This window comes from Ursus arctos, unplaced genomic scaffold, assembly GCF_023065955.2.
Source record: "Ursus arctos isolate Adak ecotype North America unplaced genomic scaffold, UrsArc2.0 scaffold_34, whole genome shotgun sequence".
In the NCBI taxonomy this organism is placed as follows: domain Eukaryota; kingdom Metazoa; phylum Chordata; class Mammalia; order Carnivora; family Ursidae; genus Ursus; species Ursus arctos.
In genome coordinates this window covers 8,285,425-8,307,839 of record NW_026623030.1, presented here as the reverse complement: position 1 = coordinate 8,307,839, position 22,415 = coordinate 8,285,425, and positions in this window count along the sequence as shown.

Below are 22,415 nucleotides of genomic sequence, written 5' to 3'. Positions count from 1 at the left end.
GTGCAGGTGACTGGTGGCCATGGAAGCCACAGTCAATCCCAGGACTCGGGTCTCAGCAATTGTGGGCCCAGGTGGGTTGTGTTTACCCTGAAAAGACAGGAACAGCCCTAATCCCCTCTATCTTGGCAAAAGGTATTCGCAAGGATCCATAGTGATTTCTCAGGCTGGCCTCAAATGCTGCATCTCAACCCAGGCTTACGAAACCCACAGAAAGTACTTCTCTTCCTTCTGCTGGGGGACGGGAGGCTGGTGTTGGTCATCTTCATTTGGGGCACCTCTTAGTCTTCGAGATCCCATATTGTCTGACATTTACTCATCAGAGGGGATTCTCATCTCTCTCCAGGCCACGAAGACCCCTGCAGGTGGGAAAGCTGCAGGGGCTGAACACAGCCTTCCTTAAGCATTCATCAGGTGCAGAGGGGAGCAAAGGGCAAGGGTATAAATGCAGATGCCGGAGTCTTAGGTGAAGAACGCCTTACATGCCTTCACACCCCTCGGCCAGGGGAAAACAGGCGGTGGGAGAGAATTCTCAAGTGTTTTTTAGAAATGGTCTGCACAGTGCATCCCAGGAGGGCTCCGTTAGGAAGCTTTTCAACCAAGGCAAGTTCATGGCGGGAAACAGACGCGCTCGCTTTCTCACTGGCAATGAGCCGGGAGGACCAGGTAATAGAATTCTCAGGACAGGAGACAGCCCACAAACACCCACCCACAGACAAAGAGCCCTGTAGGGGGTCCCCCTGAGCTGGTAGCTGTCCACTAGCTTAGTTCTCTGGGCTCGTATTCCGGACCTCCGGCAGTATGACCCCGACCGCTAGCCCTCCTTCACAAAGCCCCCCCAAGACGGTTCAGATGCTCAATTCTTCCTACCTACCGCCAGTGGGGAGGGGAGATTAATGGAGATGCCACTGTCTTTGGAGAGTTCACTGTGTGCTCAGCACTACTGGGTTTTTCATCACATGTGTTGGCTTTATTGGACGGAACCCCCTCCCCCTCTCCTTCCTTTTTTCTTTTTTTTTTTTATTCCTAGCTATAGCCAGTGAGCATCCTTATGCATACAACTTTTGCTATGATCGAATCCATTCCCAAGCACAGATTCCCCGGAATGAAATTCTCTGGTCAAAGGTCATGAAGATTTTTACAGCTCTCGCTGAGCAGAATTGCCATGTCACTTTCCTAAGGGGTCTTACCGATTACAAGACATCCGAGCTTACCAATGCGACAGTCACCTTGCCAGCATCCAGGGTTATTGGTTTAAGTGTTTTAAGCTAATTTAGTCAGTGTAATGTGGTCCCTCCAGGATACTTTCAGGTGCATTTACTTGACCTCTATGAAGGATGAACATTCCCTTAAACTTTTCACCTAGTGATTCACGTTGCTGGATTTTTAAATTACCTACTCTGTCCATGTGTATTTTGTGGTCCAGATCTTTCTGTTGTAACTTGGGATAAACGTTTTAAAGTTTTCATTATTGCTTATCCTAGCAGCGTTTTAATATAATTTTCCTATGAAAATTTCATCCTGCAGACAGGTTCTCTCTCTATGTTCTGTACATAGATCTGCACTTCACAAATACATAGGAATCCAAGAACCAATTTTTGTCCCCTTGGGGAAAATCCTGCGCTCATTGATAATGCATACAAAGAACCGAATCCAGCTGCATGGTTCCCCTAAGACATAATGAACTAATGATCATGAACTAAAACCTAATTCAGCTAAATAAACAAATGAAATTCAACAATGATTTTCTGGGCACCTATCGTGTCTGAGCAACAAGCTCAGACTGTGGATTCAGAAACGGGGAAGTCAAGGAGTCTACTGCCTTATTTGTTTGTTTATTTATTTATTTATTTGACAGGGAGTGGGGGGAGGAGCGAGGAAGAGGGAGAGAGACAATCTTAAACAGGCTCCATGCCCAGCGTGGAACCCCACAAGGGGCTGGATCTCACAACCCCGAGATCATGACCTGAGCCAAAATCAAGAGTCAGATGCTTAACTGACTGAGCCACCCAGGCACCCCCTTCTACTGTTATTTTTAATGCAATTCGATGAGGAGGTCGGTTGGTCTGGGGATCGTAAAAACAAACAAAAAGTGAAACAGACAACACCAGTAGCATCAGCCACAACAGCAAAGCAGATGACAGGTCTTTGGGCAAATGTGTTTCACCCAGGAGCAGGAGCTGGACCCAGTGTTACACTGGAGACGTCCTCCTGGTAGAGAAGGCTGGGCAGCCTGGTGGTCAAATGGGAACCGAGGTGCAGAAGGACCGGCTTCTAACCCCAGCTAGTAATTTACTTGCCAGAAATCACAGCCAGCCATGTGATCTCAGGTTCCAAATCTGGAAAATGGGGCAGATAATAAGATCCATCCCTCCAGGTAGGGATAAGGATTAAGCGAGAGAGTGCTCCCTAAACTCTCAGCAGGGTGCCTGGCCCAGAGTTTAAGCTCCAAGACCATTAATATCACTCTGTTAATTTTGAGAACGTTGTCTGCAGGCCATCAGCTATTTGGGGTGCAGAATGGCTCTGCCACAAGAATTTTCAAGGCTTTAAGGGAGAGTGGGACCCTCCGGTGCGAAACCAAAAATAAGTACATACCTCCCTAAAATGCTCAGTTATCCCTTTTCCAAGGTCCTCTTCTCATTTTTATTCTCTACCTAGTCCTCCTTAAATTTCAGTGTGTCCATGAGTCACTCGGGGATTTTGCTAAAATGCTGATTCTGATTCAGCAGGTCTGGGATGGGGTCCAATAGTCTGCATTTCTAACTCGTTCCCAAGGGCTGCCTCTGGTCTGCAGACCATCTCCGGAGTAATGCCACTCCAGTGGGTTTTGCTGGGGGGGGCTGGTGATCTCAGGACACTCAAGGCATCCTGGAAGAGGAAGAGGGAGATGGACAGATCCCAAATTGCCACCAGGGGCACAAGTGGCTGCACGCAGGCATCCCCCTTGGGAAGAACAGGCAAGATCTGAATGTGTATTTCACACGCTGGCTGGGGACTGCAAATGTCCCTGGCGCTGGGGTGAGGCTTTCCACTCCACAAACACCCCCGAGCAGTCCCTATAATGACAGCCCCTCTTCGGAGGGCACTGACTTCCTGTAGGCACTTCACTGCCTTAGCAAGGATCGACCCAATAGCCCTGAGATAAACCAGCAGGTGTCAGACGCCCATTTTGCAGTGGAAGGAATGGAGTCTTGGGAAGACGAAGGGTGTGGACCTGAAATCTAACTGGTAGAAAATGTAGAGATAGGATTTGATTACAGAGCTGGCTCCAAGCCTCTCCACACCCCCACCCAAACTTGTAAACCAGTGATGCCTGACTCCCAGTGACTGGGCCTGACTGCTAAGGACTGACCTAGGATCTTCACAAGCCCCGGGATAGTCTCTGGGGATACAGTGCTAAGAAGACGTGCATAGCAAGCTTCTGCCACAGGGCTCTTGGCAAACGTGCAGCAGGACCCACCCTGTGGGACTCTTGGCCTCAAAACCAGATTCTTTTGCACGTGTTCACCAACGCCAAAGGAGCAAAACAGGGGTGTCATTTCATGCAACATGACCTGAACCTTAGGCTTCCAGCTCTGAAAACCCCACCCCAGCTCCCACCATCCCATCTCCTTGGTAGAACCAGGAGGCAAATTGTTTCTCCAGAAGGGGCCTGAGATGCATGACCTGTCCCACATCCAGGTCCCAGATGGCTGTGCAACCTTGGGTGAGTTACTTTACCTCTCTGTGCTTCACTTTTTCAACCACAAAAAAGAGGGAATGACAGCAATCTGAATACCAAGGGCCGTTCCACTTATTAAGTCTGTGGGTACCAGGCATTGTGCTTCCTCAGTTAACCCTCACCTCAATTCTAGGAGGCGGGAACGTCCCCGTCTCCATTTTACAGATGAGGACATGGTGGCTTAGGGAGGTAGCAGAGTGACGTCACCATGGCCTCTGTCCAGCCACTGCAGCTTGGCCTTGCCCGTTCACCGCGATCCTGCGAACGCACGGGGAGCCGTCCGTCTGGGCTGGAGCTCTGGGACGGAGGCACACACGGAGCTCCGGTCTTCTTGATCAGAGTCACGTGCCTGCGTGTGCTGGTCCGGAGACCATTTGTGTGCCTGGCCCCGTGCTACGAGCTCTGCGAGGATCATCTCCCTGAGCCCTCCAAGCCATCTGTGAGATCGGTGCTATATTTTCCCCATTTTATAGGAAGCCGAAGCTTAGGGATGGTGCATGGGTTTCCTTTGGCTGCTGTAACAATCTACCACTAATTGAGTGGTTTAGAAGAACCGAAATTTATTCTCCTGCGGTTCTGACGGCCAGAAGTCCAAACTCCAGGTGCCAGCAGGGTCATGCTGCTTCTGAAGCATGGACTCTGGGGGAGAGCCTTCCTTGACTCCATGGCTTCTCATAGTGCCCGGCAAACCTTGGCATTCCCTGGCTCGCAGCTGCATGGCTCTGGTCCGGGCTCCGTTGCCGCAGGGCGTTCTTCCCTGGGAGCGTCTCCTGGATCTTCGCATCCTCCCCATGTGTCTCCTGGATCTTCGCATCCTCCCCATGAGGACACCCTAATCCCCTAGGACCTTGTCTTCACCAATCACCTCTCCAAAGACCTGATTTCCAAACGAGGTCACATTCTGAAGTTCCAGGTAGACATGAATTTGTGAAACGGGCGGATGATGGAGCCAGGAGAGGGAAGTGGTGACTTGTTCAAGGGAGTTGCAGAGCTCAGACCTGAACACAAGTTCTTCCTACAGCTATGACAGAGATATCCCCACCTCTCCACCCTGACGATATAACCCAGCACACTCTCGATGCTTGCAAAGCCCTCTGGAGTCTGGAATGCGCGTTTGCACACGGCATCATGCCTTCTGCCTTCCAACAATCACACGTGGTTCCCACGACCACCCCCATTTGTCTGACGGGAAAATTGAGACCCAGATGGCGACATGAGGAAATGCATGGGAAAATGGGTTGGAAGTTCTAAAGTGCTGTGCTATTGGAAGGGGTTATTAATAATCCTAAGTAAGAGTAGCAACAATAAGGCTAACAGTTGCTAGCCATTACAGATTCAATTCTGTGCAAACAACATTTGCAGGCGCGGTGCTAAGTACTCAACAAATATTATCTCATTTAATTCAATTAACGGCAACAGCCCAGGAGAAATGTTGTGGGATTAATTGGCTCTGTTGTGAGGAGGAGCGCTGGCAGGTTTGAAACTTTGTCGGATGCTCCCGCGCCCTAGAAATATTTTTGTCTCCCCTTGGTGAGTAAAAGGGAAGAGAAAGACTGGAGCTGGAGGGGGGCAACTGGCCTTTCGGCTACAGACATATAAGAGGGTCTGTTTCTACCTGGTATTTGCCCAGATTAATGACTGGCAGGTGTTGGGCTCAGAAGGCAACGTGACCCTCTCCCCTCTCTCTTTCTTCCTTCTTGCAAATGGGAGTGTTTGCTAGGGGCCAAACACCCAGGTTGGGCTGTTGGGTTGGGGTTAGGAATACAGCGGGGAGCTAAACCTGGCTCTCGTGAGTGTGCTTTTCTAAAGCAGGAGGACACCAAGCTTATTACGATGTGATTTGCAATCGAATATTCAGGTCCTTTGGGCAGAAACGGGTGCAGAATGCAGACCTGGTGTAAGAACTGAGATAGGAGACTTTGGGGTCAATTATTAAGACTAAGGGAAATGAGCGCTTAAGGGATTACCATGCCATAAGAGGTCTCGACACCCTCGAGCAATCCTATCTTGATGTATGTGTAATATAGTATGTAATTTCCATTAACAGTTTTCATCTAACTAAGTCTCGAGCAGGGAAGATAGAAGGGTAGTGCATTGTCTGCTTCGGTAAAAGGGTTTCGCGTTCTCAACTAAGTGGAATATTTGCAGGGCTCATTATCTTTGCCCTTTGCAGCAGGGATCAATGGTCTAGGGGTTAGAATAAGAATACTAATAACAGCAATACTAGCGATAATGGCAACAAAATAACAATAATCAGGGTGAAGAGCTAGCAGGCATGGGAAACTTGCAGCGTCCCCATGTGGCACATGAGAGACTGAGAAGGGAAGTGACTCTCTCAAGGTCACATGCCAGACAGTGGCTGGTCTGCGAGGAGGACTGGGTGTCCTGGCAATCAGGCCAGCATTCCTTACTAACGCCAAAGCGAAACAGCAACCGCTGGCATTCCCCTGCCTCCCCGGGGGCCGGCCCTTGTAAAGGGAGCTCAGCCAACAGTATTGTGAGCCATGGCGTGGACCCTGAAAGGAGGCACCAGCAGCCCCTTTTCCAGGTGGCCTGAGACCCCCTTGGTGTAGGATGCCACTCAGAGGGGAAGGGGGAGCTCAGGAGCGTCCAGACCCCAGAGGAGGCGGGAGGATCCTGCAGGAAGCCAGGGCTGGGGCGTTTCAAGGGCTGCCTGCGAGCCTGCACCCCAGTTCCAGCAACACAGCTTTGCCTCTAGCCTCTTACTCTCCCCTTTCCGACCCCTACAGCATCTCAGCTTTTTTAACGTCAGGCTTCAAGGTCCACGGGAATGGCGCCTGGGGAATTTGCAGAGCTACCTTGTCTTCGGGCAAGCAAAGGTTGCCATGGAAACTCTTCATCCCTTCTCAGACCTGCAGCCTGTTCTCCCTCCCCCAGCGCTCCATCCCCCATCTCCCTCCGCATCAGGGCAGGGCTGACCAGGTGGGGTGCAATAGCACAGACGGCCTCCTTTGGATACAAACCTGCCTTTACAAATCCATCCCATGCATGCTGCCCACGTGACTATCTCTTGTCTGGTTCAACATGCTATTCCATTGCTTAAAACCTGCCATGGCTCCCCAGTGCTGGAAGGAGCGAGCCCCAACTCTGGTGGTATTTAAGTTTTTTCTCTTCTCCGTGATATGGCTGCATGCGAGCATTAAAATCCCACCCGTTCGTGGGCTCCAAAGGGCGCCAGGACGATCTTGTCCATCATTGCCTTTCCCTGTGCCTGGCACAGCTCCTGACTCACACTAGGCACTCTGGACGGAAAAAAAAAAACACCAAAAGAGGGAAGAGTGGAAACTGCCACTCAGGGTACCCTCTGCTTCCGCCATCGATGAGGCAAGTTGAGGTTCAACATCCTTCCTCAAGTTTCCTCCTCTCAGACCAGGCAGGTCCCCACTGCAACTCTTCCTGCCCAAACCCCACCATCCTCGGAAGGCTCAGCTCAGCCACCACCTCCTCCGATCCGTCCCAGGTGTCCCGTCTAGAATGCACGCTTTTCTGTTCTAGAGCGCGCCGTGGCAAGCTGCACGTGGATACAGCAACTTTCCCCTCTCCTCTGTAAGTGCTTTGAGTTTTGGGACCCTGCTTTCTTCATCCCTCAGCCCCCTCTGGCCAGAACTTAACACCACAAAGTGCTCAGAAGTCAAGTTCATTTGCATCAAAGGCCACGGTGATTTCTCCTCACTGCTCCTCACAAGGTGGAGAGGCTCGGAGGTTCGGCACACATGCACTTGGGTAAGGGGCAGTTCCCATGATTTGTCTTCTCTGGGGGGGTCGATGGATTGAGCAGACCAAGTCCTTTGATGAAGTTCAGTGCTCTTCCCTCTTCTTGTAGTCGCTCTGTTCCCATATAATCTGTTCTCCGTGCACCAGCTAGGGATCCTTATAAAACCTAAAGCACGACGGCGTCAAGCCATTGGGCAAAACCCTCCAGTGGCTTCCTTCTCATCACCCCCTCCGTCTCTAAGACGATAGGCTGCCCTATCTGGCTGATTTGGGCAAGTGACTCCCCCTCTCTGAGCCCTGGTGACATCTGTGAAGGCATCGGCATCCCTCGCTTCTCCCCCACCCCCACCCCCACAAAGAAGTCAGTTTTCCACGAGCCTCTTAGGTAGGTATGATGGTTGGTTGTCAGTGTGCACCGAACCCATGATTGAACACACAATTAATCACGGCGTCTCACTTTTAGTAACCTCAGGGATGCCAGGCTCATCCCCTGTGCCGAGACACGTGGCATCCGAGCCTGTGACGTCGACAGAGAGTCATGCCAGCCCGTGGCAGGAGGCAGAGGGGTTCCTCTTCAAATAAGATGGGAGCCCGAAAGCCCAAAAAGCTATTTTAAGAGAGTTCTAGAAGTGTTTGTTTTTAAAATATCATGAAATGGTTATTACCAACCTTTTTTTTTTTTCCTCCTGCCGTCTTTCCAAACAGGTGCAGTGAGATTAGTGGTAATTTAAAAAGCAGGATTGCCTCTGTGTCAATTTCTTGCTAATGAGCAAAACACGCCATGTAATTGCTATGTATTGAAGGAGGCAACAATGCGTTTTCAGTGGCTGTTTAATATGCCGGGGCTCAGTTGAGCAGATGTTCTGAGACGCGCTTTCCAAGACAGAGGAGTCAAGCCCAGAACAAGAAGGTGACGCTTCCCTTTCCCTCTTCTCCATCCATGCCGGGCCCCTTGGAGGGCATAAGGTGAAACCGGGTGCCCGTGATGTCGTCCGCGGTAGGTTTCTGGAGGCAGAGTTGATGGGGCGGCCTGGAAACAGGCTGCGGCTGCAATGGGAGGGTGGAGAGTCCCCTTCTCTTTATCGTATGAGGCACCAACCTCTGGACTGTAACAAGGTCTTATATTTTGCCTGGACTTGCAATGAGCCAGGGATATTTCCCCACGGGCTCTGTGATCCTCACATGTGACCTCAGCCTCTCTGAAGGTCAACCTCATTATCTCTCACATGCAGATACTGATACCCACACATCCCATGGGGGACAAAATGAATGAATGAACAGGCCTGGATGCTTTCCTCTAAAGTGTCCACACAAGGGGCGCCTGGGTGCCTCAGTCAGTTAAGTGCCCAACTCTTGATTCCGGCTCAGGTCATGGTCTTGGGGTCCTGAGATCGAGCCCTGCATCAGACTCCCTGCTCAGTGTGGAGTCTGCCTGAGATTCTCTCTTTTTCCCTCTGCTCCTCCCCTGGGGCGTGTTCTCTCTCTCTCTCTCTCTCTCTTTAAAATGAATAAATTAATTAATAAAATCATTAAAAAAAATAAAGTGTCCACATGGCTGGCTCCCTTACAGGGGCACGTGGCCACCTGCCCCAGATCTCTCCCCCCCCTCTTTGAATCTAGCAAGGCCATTTATGCCAGGCGATGGGTGACAAGGACGTCAAACACCACCATCTCCATGAGGTCTTCCCTGATCACCTCCAATTTCTGTGAGGGCAAGAATTTACAGGCTGTATTTTTCTTTCACAGGCGAATTCCAAGTGCCTAGGGCAATGCCTGGCACATAGTAGGTGCTCAATTAATGTTGAATGAATAGCGCATTCGAGATTCGTAACCTAGTGCCCATGACATCGCAGTAAATGGTAACATATAAATTATTATGTAAATGGCTCCAAGCAAAGTGTTTTCACATTGAATAAAGTAACCACCCTCTGCCCCCCAGCAGAGGACCAGATGCTTTTAAATGCATTACACCATCTCAGTTCTCCCAACAACCAAGTAAGGCGGGGTACTACTCTCATTTCCACTAGGAGGAGCTCTAGGAGGCTAGGTTGGGGGCTGTCAAAGGTTGGGGTAGGGAGACCCCGACATCTAAAGGAATGGTTTCCTGCTTGGATCCTCATGTAACAACCCAATGTCACGTCAGCAGGTTTGGGATGCATTTTTCCAAGAGGGAGAAGCGATAAGAGATGAGGTTTAATGAGCCCAGTGGCTCAGAGAGTCAGAACATCTCAGCGGTTGCATGTGGGTAAGTCACGGGAGAGGGAAAATCGCCCTTTGCATTTGAAGAAGAGGCAGCTGGTGGGGCTGGAAGGATTTGGGGTCTGGGGTCTGGATATCACGTTGAATCGGTCCCCTGGGGGGGGGGTGTCTAAGGCCCAGAGAAGGAACTGGAACTTCAGAGTCCTGGGGGCTTGAAGTCTGAACCCCACTGCTCACGAGCCTGTTTCCTCCCTCCAAAATGAGAATCACTGCAATCCCTCTCCAGGGACTTGATGGATAAAAGGATGGTTTGTGAACAACGTGGAAGAAACGGGGGCAGAAGCCAGCCTGACCGTGCTCAGAAAGGCTCTGAACGGACTTGTCGGCCACCCAGCCAGTGCACGCTGGTTGACCACCTACTGGGTGCAAGACGATCCAGTGTGTGCTGGGGATGGGGGGCCTGGGGACTCCCGCTCGAGAAATCCCCCTAGGCTTTCTGCAGTTCTCTCCCAGCGGTTAGAACACCGGGTCTAGTCATGTCGAGAGGCAGGGTACCTAGTGGTTAGCAGCCCTGCCCGGTTTAACGCTTGATTCCTTCCCGAATGCATGGGCTTCAGCCAAGCGACTAACCCCTCCCAGAGCTTCAGGCTGGCCATCTGCAAACCGAGGATAAAAATAGGACCTCTCTCATTGAGCTACTGTGGAGAATTACATGAAATGATTTGTGTGAAGTCCAGGCTCCATGTCAGTGCCCGATAAACAGCCGGTACTACTATTTTTGCCATTACCCTTATTCTTGTTGTTTATGCACTTTCTTGATCTTGCCCCTCACGATGCTGCTGCATCGGGAAGCAGGGCCTGCATCTCCTTCCTCTTTGGCATCTGCACATCGTCAGGGGCGTGCCTGGCCCCGGGAGGTGCTGACACACAGTTCGGAGGAAAGGGGGGTGATGGAATGAACGCCACCTTGTCATGGGGCCGTCTTGATAATGCAGTTCCCCCTGACTTTTGGGTCCTTCCAGATGGAACCGGTGGGTTGGTTGCTTTTTTTAAAAATTAATTAATTAATTAATTAATTTGAGAGAGAGAGAGAGAGAGAGCACACAAGCAGGGGCAAGGGGCAGAGGGAGAGGGAGAAGCAGACTCCCCACTGAGCAGGGAACTCGATGCGGGACTCGATCCCAGGATCCTGAGATCACGATCTGAGCTGAAGGTGGATGCTTCACCGACTAAGCCACCCAGGCGCCCCTGGAAGGGTGGTTTTAGCAGTTATGGTCCCCCCTGCATTTCTTCTCTTGAGTGCTTTGCCTGATGGGAGCTCATAGCAGGTGCTTATGAAATACCAGCCTGAATGCCTGCTGGTCACTTTGGGTTACATTGTGTCAAGGATACAATCTCTACACCCACAGCATGGGGCCCAGAGCCACTCCTGCCGCTCTGACAGAGCCCCCCCCACCTCAACTGATAAAGGGGACAGAATCTGCTCCAGGCCCCAGCTCTGTGTATCCACAGTCGGGGGCGATCAGAAGGACCCCAGCCTTTCCACCAACTCCTGCTCACTTGGCCTCAGAGGATCCTCCATCCGGAATAATCCAGGCTGTAAGCCTGATGGTGGAAAATGAATATTCTGGCTGCTTTTCAGTTTCCAGATTGATTGGGGACAAACGGGAACTCGCCCCCCTCAACCAATCATCCAAGGCAGTCAGCTGTAACTAGGTGTATACTTAAACAGCCGGCATGTGAAATATCGCGCCCGCACTCTGCTGATTAAAAAAAAATTCCAAATCGTTATTCCCCGCAGTCACCAGCTTAGAGGCCTGGGAGCTGGCGGTGGTGGTGGGGGGGTGGGGGCAGATGGGGCCGCCTCAGTGGCCACAGCCGATTCATCATTAATAGCCCTCCCCCGAGACCGTACACTCTGAAATGTGTTTTGTCTTCCATGCTGCTGTAGAGAATTGATAAATCATTCAGTTCCCTGGTTTTATGAATCAAATCATAAGAGTAACGCTTAAGTAGTGTTTGTTTTGTGCCAAACACAAGTTAACTATTATTCGCTATTATTAACTAGCCTACGGGGTTGGTACCGTCACGATACCCATTTTACAAATGGGGACACAGAGGCACAGAGAAGCGAAAGGACCTGCCTTGGTTCCCCCAGGTGGTCCGTGGCTCCGGCTCCCGCTCTGACGTCTTTGGACCCCCCCGTGAAAATATTATTGGGAGTCTCCTACTTGTGAGGCATTGTACCAGAATCCGAGAATAAGGGACAAAAGACCTGGTCCCTGCCGCCTTGAGGGAGGCAGATACGGAGATGATGAAGTGATGGCTAATGTTACTTGGACCATCTCAGAGGCAGGTCGGTGCTAAGAGCTTGTACAATGACCCTTGCGTTGGATTCTCACAATGATCCTATGAGGTAGGAACTTCGCTATCCTTGCTTGACATGTGGGGAAACGGAGGCATGGGGCGATGAAGTCATAGCTCAAGTGGCTGAGCCAAGATTTGAACACAGATCTGGTAACTCTAGCTCTCACTACCTAGAGGGTCCCTGAGGGTACAGGTTAGGGGTAGCCTGGACCGTCCATGGCAGCTTCTGGGAGGGGGCAATGGTGAGCTGGGAACTGGGTGGGGCAGAAGAAGAGGGGGGGAAGAGAAGGGTCCTCATTGGGGCCTGGATGTGAGAAAGACTGGCATGTATAGGGAGAAGATGTGATGGGGGACATGTATGACACAGGACTGGTGTGTATGGGGACAGGTGTGATAGGGGACCTGTGTGCATGGGATTTTTCGTGTTCAGAGAGGAGCGAAGGGGGGATCAGGAAGGGAAGTGGAGACAGTGAGGTCTGGGAAGGTCAGCAGAGGCCATGCCAAGCTGGGCCTGAGGGAAAAGTTGGAATGTCATCCTATAGGCAGTACTGATGAATTTCAAGCTGGAAAAACCTGACCTATTAAGCCAGGGGATTCAGCCTCAGTTTTACTAAGCATAGAATCCCATAAGGGTTTCCGAAACCCTTACCCTATCCCTCAGACCCTCCCCCATCACCCTTTTCAAGAACCCTTAGGGTCTGGGCACCCCAGATTGGGAACAGGTGGTTTAGTTTATAACTACCTCTTAAAATTAATGTCACAACTGAAATTAGTCCAGCCCACGGCTCAAATGGTTTGACCACCTCCCACCCTGTTCCTATCCTCACTATTTAATAAATTCTCTTCCCAGACAGATCAACCAAATGCATAAATAAATCGTATATAAAAAAATAAAATCTCATCTGTTTTGGAGAGCCGTGGGAAATGTCAGAGCCGCACCACGGAGATCATACATCATTTCAGGCATGAAGAAGTTTCAGTAACACCAAAGTTCTCAACAATTAGAGGGTCGGCCTGGAGTCCTAATGGTTTGGCAGTTGCAGCTCTCAGGAGATGAGCTGTATGCTGCCCCCACCCCCCAATCTGTCTTCAAACTCCAAACCCAAATCAGGGGCTCAGTGACCGGTCGATCAAATGCTTTCCCACGTGTCAACCTGAAAATTCACTGGACAGGAAGGAGGCCTTTGAGGAGGATGGCCGGGTGAGATGGAGACCAAACCACGGACGCTGGTGGTTGGGGGCTGGCATGAGATCCAGCGTCTCCTCTGCGAAGGGAACCCCGACGATGGACCACAGGGAGACCAGGGCCAGGAGGCAGCTCTGAAGTGATGAGAGGATTGCCCAAGCCAACAACTCATGCCGTGTTAGGGGGCCTCTCTGTTACCCGGCAGCCAGAGAGCTTTCCTCTTGCTTACTCTGATCGTGTCCCTTCTTTCCCTGCTTCTGATCTTCCAATGGCTCCTACATGGCCTTTCCGGATAAAGTCCTTCTATTCCATTCCTCTGGCTACCCAGGAGATCTATGCTTCGGTGTGCAGAACTGCAGTCCTCCCCTGAAAGAGCCAGGTTTGCTCATCCTCGAGGACTTTGCCCAAGCCATTTTGTTGGTTTAGAATGCTTCCCGCCCCTTGCCCCTGGCTAATTTCTATTTATCTGTAAGATTCAGTAGAGGTGTTACCTCCTCCAGGAAGCCTTCCTGGATTCCGTCTATCTGTCCACTGCCCCCTGCCCACGCTGCCCCGGGCTCTGCTCTCCCCAACCATAGCTCATTGGTTTGCCTCTTTTCCTCTCTGGCCTGGCAGTTCCCCAAGGGCCATGGCCGTGTTCTTAATGCCTACCAAAATGCCCAGCCTATGGTAAGTATTCAGTAAATGCTTGTTGAATGTGTGAATGAGAAATTTAATGAATAAATGAATGAATGCATGGATATTCTATGGTGGTGGTTCTCAATCAAGTGTGATTTTTGCCTCCAGGGGACATTTGGCAATATCTGGAGACTTGTTTGTTTGTTTGTCACGACTTGCAGGGAAGAGGGGGAGAGGGGCTTCCGGCATCTAGTGGCGGAGGTACGAGGGATGCTTGTAAGTACCCTACAACACACAGGAGGCGCCCCCACTCCCACCCTCTTGCCCCAAACAAAGAATTATCCCACCCCAACGCCAACACTGCCGAGGTCGAGAAGCTTTGCTGTGTGTGTCATATCCTGGGTCTGCTGTTATAGGCAACAGAAGAGAAGACAAAGACGTGATCCCTGCCCCTAGTGAGTTTATAATCCAGCCAAGCACATAAGAGCGACACCTGGGAAACCACTGGGAAACTGAATAGGAGAGGGACATTTACTGAACACCCCAGGATCAGGCACTGGTGCTCGCTCTACCCAGTTGAACTCCTACTCACCCTTTAAAACCCAGTTTAAATAGCACTTCCTCGGGGTGCCTGGGTGGCTTAGTCAGTGAAGATCTGCCTTCGGCTCAGGTCATGATCCCCAGGTCCTGGGATCGAGCCCCACATTGGGCTCTGTGCTCAGTTGGGAAGCCTGGTTTTTCTTCTTCCTCTGCCTCTTCCCTCTGCTCATGCTCTCTCTCTCTCTCAAATAAATAAATAGTTAAAAATAAATAAATAAGTAACATCACTCCCTCCACACAGCCTACCCTGATGCCCCAACCCAGACTCAGTCTGCCCCTTCTCTCTGCTGCTGCAGACACCACACTGTCCCATAATGCTTTGTGTCTGTGACTGTCGCCTCTCCAGCCTGAGGATAAGGGCTGTGTCCTGGCTGCTGTTATTTCTCCGGTGTTTGGAGACTAGAGAGCGGTTTACTAAATGTTTGGGGAAATGAACACCAGAAACAGGACTGTCGCAGACATCAAGCCAACAGTGGGATTTCCCCACGTTCTGGAACCCGGGGGACGTCTGTATGAGGGCCGCTATTGCTGAGAAGCCCAGGGATGCCGATAAGCTCCCAACCCCAGTCATGAGCTGACACGGAGGAAGAAGGCTGTTCTGGGCTGTTAGTACTTTGTCATTGACTTTGCCAAACCAGAGAGCAAGACGTTCTCCCAATGAGCATGTCAACTAACGAGCTATAAATTAAAAGGGAGGAAAAAAAAGGTCTGCTAATTCCAACCCACTCTATTTTTTGCTCACAGCTGCTTGGGAGGGAATGCACTGTGCCTTTCAGATGGAACATTTCTTTGGCTAAGCTCCCCTCTCTCTGTCTGCCCTGTCATTTCCCTTCTCCAGGGTCCCGCCTGGTTGGAGCTCAGGGAGCCTGGGCTTTGGGGTCACACGGACCTGGGTGCAAATTCTGGCTTGGCCACTTCTTAACCACATCTCTCTGAGCCCCAGCTTCTTCACCTGCAGAATCTCAGCTTCTGAGCAATTCTGGGAAGCACCTAGGCCACTGGAGAACCTCTGGGGTGAGAGGCTCTCCAGTGCCCCCGGAGGATTGCGGACCACCTGCAATGTGCTTGGCTCAAGCGGGAGGCAGGGCTTCTGGTCCTTGGAAAGGAGCCTCAGCATTTCCAGCTCTGACCTGTCCAAGATCCCCCAAACATCACTTACCCATGAACCCCCCCCCACACACACAAGAAACCAAGGCCCAGAGTGGAAGCCAGCTTAGCTGGGCCGCACGGAGAGGGATGCAGAGGCACTGGGCCCCCAGACCTAGCTCACTGCTACATCTTCTCCTGCATAGTAATAACGGTGGCGTCTGCCATTTATTAAATGCTTACTAATGTACCAGGCGCTGAATGCTCTTCACACCCTCCAAGGAACAAAAATACCCATAAAAGGAAAATTTGCTTAAATTGAACCTCATTAAAATCAAGAATGTCTGTTCTTTGAAAGACAATGTTAAGAGAAGGAAGACAAGCCACAGATGGGGAGAAACTATTTGCAAATCTCTGATCCGATAAAGAATTGCACCCCGAATATAGAAATAATTTTCCAAACTCAATAGTCACGGGGCACCTGGGTGGCGCAGTCGGTTTAAGGGCCCGACTCTTGGTTTCGGCTCAGGTTGTCATCTCAGGGTTGTGAGATCGAGCCCCGCGTCGGGCTCCGCGCTGAGTGCAGAGTCTGCTTGGGGCTCTCTCTCCCTCTCCCTCTGCTCCTCCCCACCACTCTCTCTCTCTTTCTCTCTCAAATAAATAAATAAGTCTTGAAAAAAAAAACTCCACAAATTCAATAGTAATAAAATAAGCAAACATCCCAAATGGGCAAAATAATGAAGAGGTGCTGCGGAACCCAAAAGGGATATGAACGGTAAGCAAGCCCGGGACATGATACTCAGCACATTAGTCATTAGAGAAATGCGCACTGAAATCACAGTGACATACCTATTAGAACGGCTGAAATCAAAACGGCAGGCAGCAGCGAGTGTCGGCAAGGATGGGAAGGGGCCCAGAGCTCTCAGATGCATGTGGTGGGATATAAAATGACACCACCACTTTGGAAAGCAGAGAGGGTCTTAGCAAGTTAAACTTAGAGGGGCGCCTGGGTGGCTCAGTCGGTTAAACGTCCGACTCTTGATTTGGGCTCAGGTCATGTTCTCAGGGTCGTGGGATCCAGCCCCATGTCGGGCTCCGAGTTCAGCATGGAGTCTGCTCGTCCCTCTCCCTCTGCTCTCCCCACCCCCTTGCTCCCAGATCCTTGCGCTCTCTCTCAAAGACATAAATAAAATCTTAAAAACAAAACAAAACAGAGTCAAACCTACACTTGCCAAAGGATCCAGCAATTTCATTCCTAGGCGTTTACCTAAGAGAAGTGAGAACAGATGTCCATAGAAAGACATGTCCTCACGTCCACAGAGATCTATTCAGAATAGTCCCAAACTAGAAACAACCCGAATGTGCATCAATGGGTAAACAAACACTGGTACATTCAAATGAGGGAATACTGACCACTTAGCAAGGAAAGGGGATGAGTATTGATAGCTGTACCAGCAGAGACGGATCTCAAACAACATTATACCGAGTGAAAGAAGACAGATTAAAAAAAAAAAGAGTACGTACTTCATGATTCTAATTATCGAAAATTCTAGAAAATAGAAACTAATAGATTGTGACAGTGGTAGCCTAGGGGAGGTGGGGGGAGTGGGAAGGGGTGAGAAGAAGGAATTTTTACAAAAGGGCATGAAAACATTTTAGGGGGACACGTGTGTTCATTATCTTGATCGTGGGGAGTGTTTCACGGGTGTATGTATCTCTCGAAACTTCTCAAATTTTAAGTTTAAATGTGCAGTTTATTGAACGCCAATTACACCTCAATGAAGCTGCTAAAAAACCAACCCCTAATGGTAAAACCTGAGAAAACAGATGAATAGTGTTTTACTCTTATTTTCCAGAAGGATAAACTGAGGCTCAGAGAGGTTAGGTCACTTGCACAGGGTCACCCAGCTAGTAAGTGGTGGATCTGGGACTCAGTGTAGGAGACAGTGATTTTTTTCTTTTTAAGATTTTATTTTTAAGTAATCTCTGTACTCTGCATGGGGCTCGAACTCACAACCCCGAGCACAAGAGTCACACACTCTACCGACTGAGCCAGGCAGGCGCCCCTAGGAGGGGGTGACTCCTAAGTCCCACTTCTCAAGGGCTAGGCACTCTGCACTCAGCTCCCAGCACTTGTGCTGTCTTGCGGTAAGTCCTGCTTCACATGTACTTGTTTTGAGATTTATCCATGCTGTTGCCAGAGGAGGGGGGAGAGAGAGAAGGAGGGAGGCCCAAGGAGAACGGGTACTCTGTTCCCCTGAGCTCTCCATTCTCCGCACAGCCATTCGTGACCCCAGGCAACACTGCGCAGAGCACCCACCCATCCCACGCTGTCCCTCCTGTTGGAGCGGCCGCCACGACGCGGCTTCTCTCCCTTCTGGCCGATCAGCGACTGGGGGCGGGCTCTTCTCTCCTGTGCCCGGGCTGACTAGTGTCAAAACTGACCCCTTCAAGGTTCCCATGGCACTTAGATCCCATGCCAGCATCTCCCTGGGGTGCCTTGTCCCCTCTGGTCCTGTCCCATCTCGCTCCTCCTCTCCCCTCCCCGATGCCACTACGGCCAAGCTGTCTTTCCTCCTAGGCTGCAGGAGGGAACCAGCTCGATGCTTCAGGAAAGGATTCCCTGCTCCTGCTCTTGGGTCCCGATGCTCCAGTCCCCACAAGTGGTGGACTCACCTCCTCTTCCCGCTGCACTGAGAGTACCATCAAACTCCCACACTGACTTCAGAGCCCTGTGGGGACTGGCTCCTCCCGGTGCCCAGCTTGGCCTCCTTCCTGGAGCCCTCGTCTCCCACATCCCTGCGCAGCTGGCTTCTCCTCCCTGCCCAGGTGTCAGCTCAAATGTCACCTTCTAACAGGGGCCCCTGGCCACCTCTGTAAGGAAGCACATTTACCCCCGGCCCCCAGCACTCACAATTACACTCCTTGCACAGTAGCGGACGCACTCCGAAATCCGTTTGCTTAGCTACGGGTTTACTTCCCATCTGACCCCATGTTTAGATCAGAGCCTTGTCCCTACTAAGCGCTCAAGGAATACATGCAGAATGAGGAACAGGTGTCTGATGGGACACATTCGCCCTGAGCTTGGAGAATCAGGGACGGGGGGAAAGCTGTGTGACACTGGTCCAAGTGCTAAACTTCTCTGAGCCTCAGATTCCCCATCTGTAAAATGGGTATAGTCTGCTTCCCTTCCACAAAGGTGGTGTTGGAAGGCAAGGGGTCCCGCACACAGAGTGCCACTAGAACATGACAGTCCTCTTTATTATTACTATTACTATTATTATTATTATTATTATTATTATTATTACTATTTCTTCCTTGAGTGTGAAGGATTCCATTTGGATTTGGGGAAGCCACTACAGGGCCCTTCTCCACCACCCAATCCAGGACTGGCATCCACCTTCCGCGGGCAAGGATGTGCCAGGGAGAAATCAGCCGACACATGACAGGACGAGGCAGTCTCAAAAGAGGCCTCAGCTGAAGAAAGAGCAAAGCGCCCCTGACGAGACAAGGGGAGGTTTCAGACAATATCTAATTGGTATTCTCCGAGCGATGCAAAAGGACACTGCGTCTCTAAAAAGGGAACAATCGGAGATTAGGGAAGATCGCTGTGATAGAAAAGCTTGTTTAAATCTATTACTGAACAAAAATGGTCTGTGGGTTTTGAATGGAAAATTTGTGTTCCCGCTCCCATCTCAGATTAACCCGTGGCAGAGCGCCGCTGAGCGCGAGGGGGTGCACGGGGGAGGTGGGGGAGAGGGACTCCTGGCTGACACTTGCATGGTGTTTCTGAACCCCGGTGCTGAGCGCTAACCCTCGGGAACCCTTGGAGCCCCAGACCACTCTCAGACACAGTCCTCCCCATTCGGCAGAGGAGGGGACTGAGGCTCAGTGAGTGGCTTGTGTAAGACACCCCGCCAGGGCAGGTAGGGCTGGGATTTGAACTCATGTCTCCCTGTGTCCAGGGTCTGGACTATTGGCATATGCACGTGTGTGTGTGTGTGTGTGTGTGTGTGTGTGTGTGTGTGACTTAATGACTTTTAGGGCAAGAGGGACCTCAGAACTCAGCTCCTGTGACCACTTCCTTTCACGGATGGGGAAACTGAGGCTTGTGTGGGGGAAGGAATTTTCCTGGGGCCTTGCTCAACTGAAACCAAGAGGATATTGGGAATTCTGTTGGAATGAGCACTCACGCGGTACCAGGCACAGTGTTAAGCCTTCACGTCTGTCACCTCATCTACCCCATGACCAGGGGAAGGCACTGTGAGCCCATTTTATAGCTATGGAAATGGAGGCTCAGGGAGGCTAAGTCACCGCTCAGGATGTCAAAGCTGAAATCCAAAGCCAGGTCTGTCCCCATGCCTCGTGGAGGGCTGTTTGGGGACCCCCCTCTATACATATGTGTGTCCCCACATATCACAACGGGGGCACCATGTTTGCTTCTAGGGCATTCTTCCGTGGAGAGGAAACCACGCCCTCTCGTGCAACACCCCCGCTGGACAATGCCTGCTGGTCAGACAGAGGGCTCTCTGCGGCAGAAGCCCTGTCCGGCCCTCCCAGGGCGCTGAGGATAAGGTAACTCCCAGGCTGGCCTGCAGGCCATTGGTCTCTACTCCCCTTCGCTGGCCTCGCCGACAGCCACGCTCTCCATCACTCGCTTCGCCTTCCCTGCTCTGGCCTCCTTTTGCTTCCTAGAACACCTCACACTTGTCCCCTCATAAGGACCTTTGCGTTCCCAGCTCCCTTCCCCTGGAACATACTTTCCAGGTCTTTCCAGGCTCCCTCACTCCCTTCACTCAGGGCTTTGCTCTCTGAAGCCTCGTCTGGCCACTCTGGTCACCGGACACTGGTGCTCAGACTCCACTGCATTTCCCCGAAGGACCTTCCTCCAAGACCTTGTTCCAGCTGCATTTTCTATTCCTCTAGCTGTGTGTTTCGTGTCTATTATCTGGTTTATCCTATTAGAATGTAAAGGGTTTAGGGGCACCTGGCTGGCTCAGTCAGTTCAGCACAGGACTCTTGGTTTCGGCTCAGGTCATGATCTCATGGATCGTGGGATCGAGCCCCACGGCTGGCTCCACACTCTGCTTGAGATTATCTCTCTCCCTCTCTCTCTGCCCCTCCCCCTGCTCACGCTCTCTCTCAGTCTTTCAAATAAATACATAAATAGATAGATAAATAAATAAATAAATCTTTAAAAAAAGAATATGAGCGGTTTCTTGTGACACAAAGATATCTTGCCTGTCTTGCTCAGTGCATAATCCCAGCACTCAGCCCTGTGCCTGGCACAGAGTTGGTCTTCCTTAAATATTCGTTGAATGAATGAACGACATGTCCAAGGTCCCAGAGCACCTGAGTGATGGGTGCAATCCGGGCTGGCTGCATGGAGGAGAAATCCTTTTCTGATTCTTGTTCTTTTACGACCAAGGAATAACCCTCAAGTGACTAACTACCTTTCTCCTCCCTCAGTTTTCCCAACTGTAAGCAAGGGGGTTGATGAGACTCTTGTCACGGCCCCACCAGCTCTGACTCTGGATTCTACGAAATGCCAGGTTCTTCCTGTCTCAGTCACCCGTGGCCCTGCTGCCCGTCAGCAGGAGCTGGGGGACTGCCTGTTTCAGGGATGCCGATGTCAGGCCCACGTCTCAGCCTCGCTCTTCACGCAGCAGAAGTCTTTACGGCTGTCGGGGGCTTTGCACGGGGCTTGTCAGGGACTGCGCCCCACGATGCTGTGTGCAGTTACAGCAACTCCAGGGCAGAGAGAGGGGGCTTAATCCAGCAAGAGTGTTTGGCCTTCGTCTTCTTCCAGAACATCTGCAGGGCCTGACTTGCCTTTCCTGGCATTTAGTATCATCTGCACCTGGCTCTGTGCAGCCCCGGGCTGGCGTCCGCGAAAGGGCTTCTCAGCTCAGTGGTTCTCAGCTCCCGCTGCACGTTGAATCCCTTGTGGCACTTCCCCATTCTCCACTCCCAGAGACTCCGTCTCACCTGATCAGAGGTGAGACCCGGGCCTCGGGGTTCCCTAAAAGCTGCCCAAGTGATATAGAGGTACAGCCGGGGCGAGGGGACACGGGTCACACGAATCGGGGCAGCCAAATCAGGATCACCAGTCTGTTAAATCACAGACCCGCTGAATCAAAAAATCCCTGTGGGCAGTGGGTGGAGTCTAACAATCTCCACCTTCCAAGGAACAGTCTGGGTGATTATTATGCGCATTAATTATTTGGATCGCTTTATGCAAAAGAGCTTTTTTGAGGTACAACTGGCAAACAATACCCTGCATATTTGGAGTTCAGTTCTCTGAGTTTTGACATACATGCGCCCGTGAAACCATCCATCTCTGCTTGTCAAGATGGCGGACCTCTCCATCACCCCCATGGGCTTCCACATAAGCACCTTGAACTTGAACTTGACCGGCTTAGCATAAAAGCCCAAGCAGGGGAGCACAGGAATCAAGAGGCCAGACTTTGGCTTCAGACAGTCAGGTCCCTGTTCTGGTGACTCCGTGTACCAGCCGTGGGACTCAGGGCGGTGGCCTCACCTCTGGGAGCCTCGCTTACTTCACTGTGACGGTACCAAACTCACAGTGTTAATTGAGTGGCGAAGGAGGGGTTTGGAGAGCGCCGTGCTGAAAGGAAGGCCATCAGCGGCAATGATCATTAATATCAGATCCACAATCATATCCACGACCCTCGTGGCAGCAGGACCGGGAAGGAGAGAGATGTTCGGGGAGAAGGTGCATCTCGTCTTCCTATCCTTTGTGGACGCTGGCGTGTGTCTTCTCAGCTTCCAATCAAAACAGGTAGAATGACACATGGAGGACTGTCAAGCACATACAGGACACTGGGTGGGGGTGGGGAGTTGTACAGCCTTTTGTCCCCTCCCTGCCCCCCCGCAGACTCC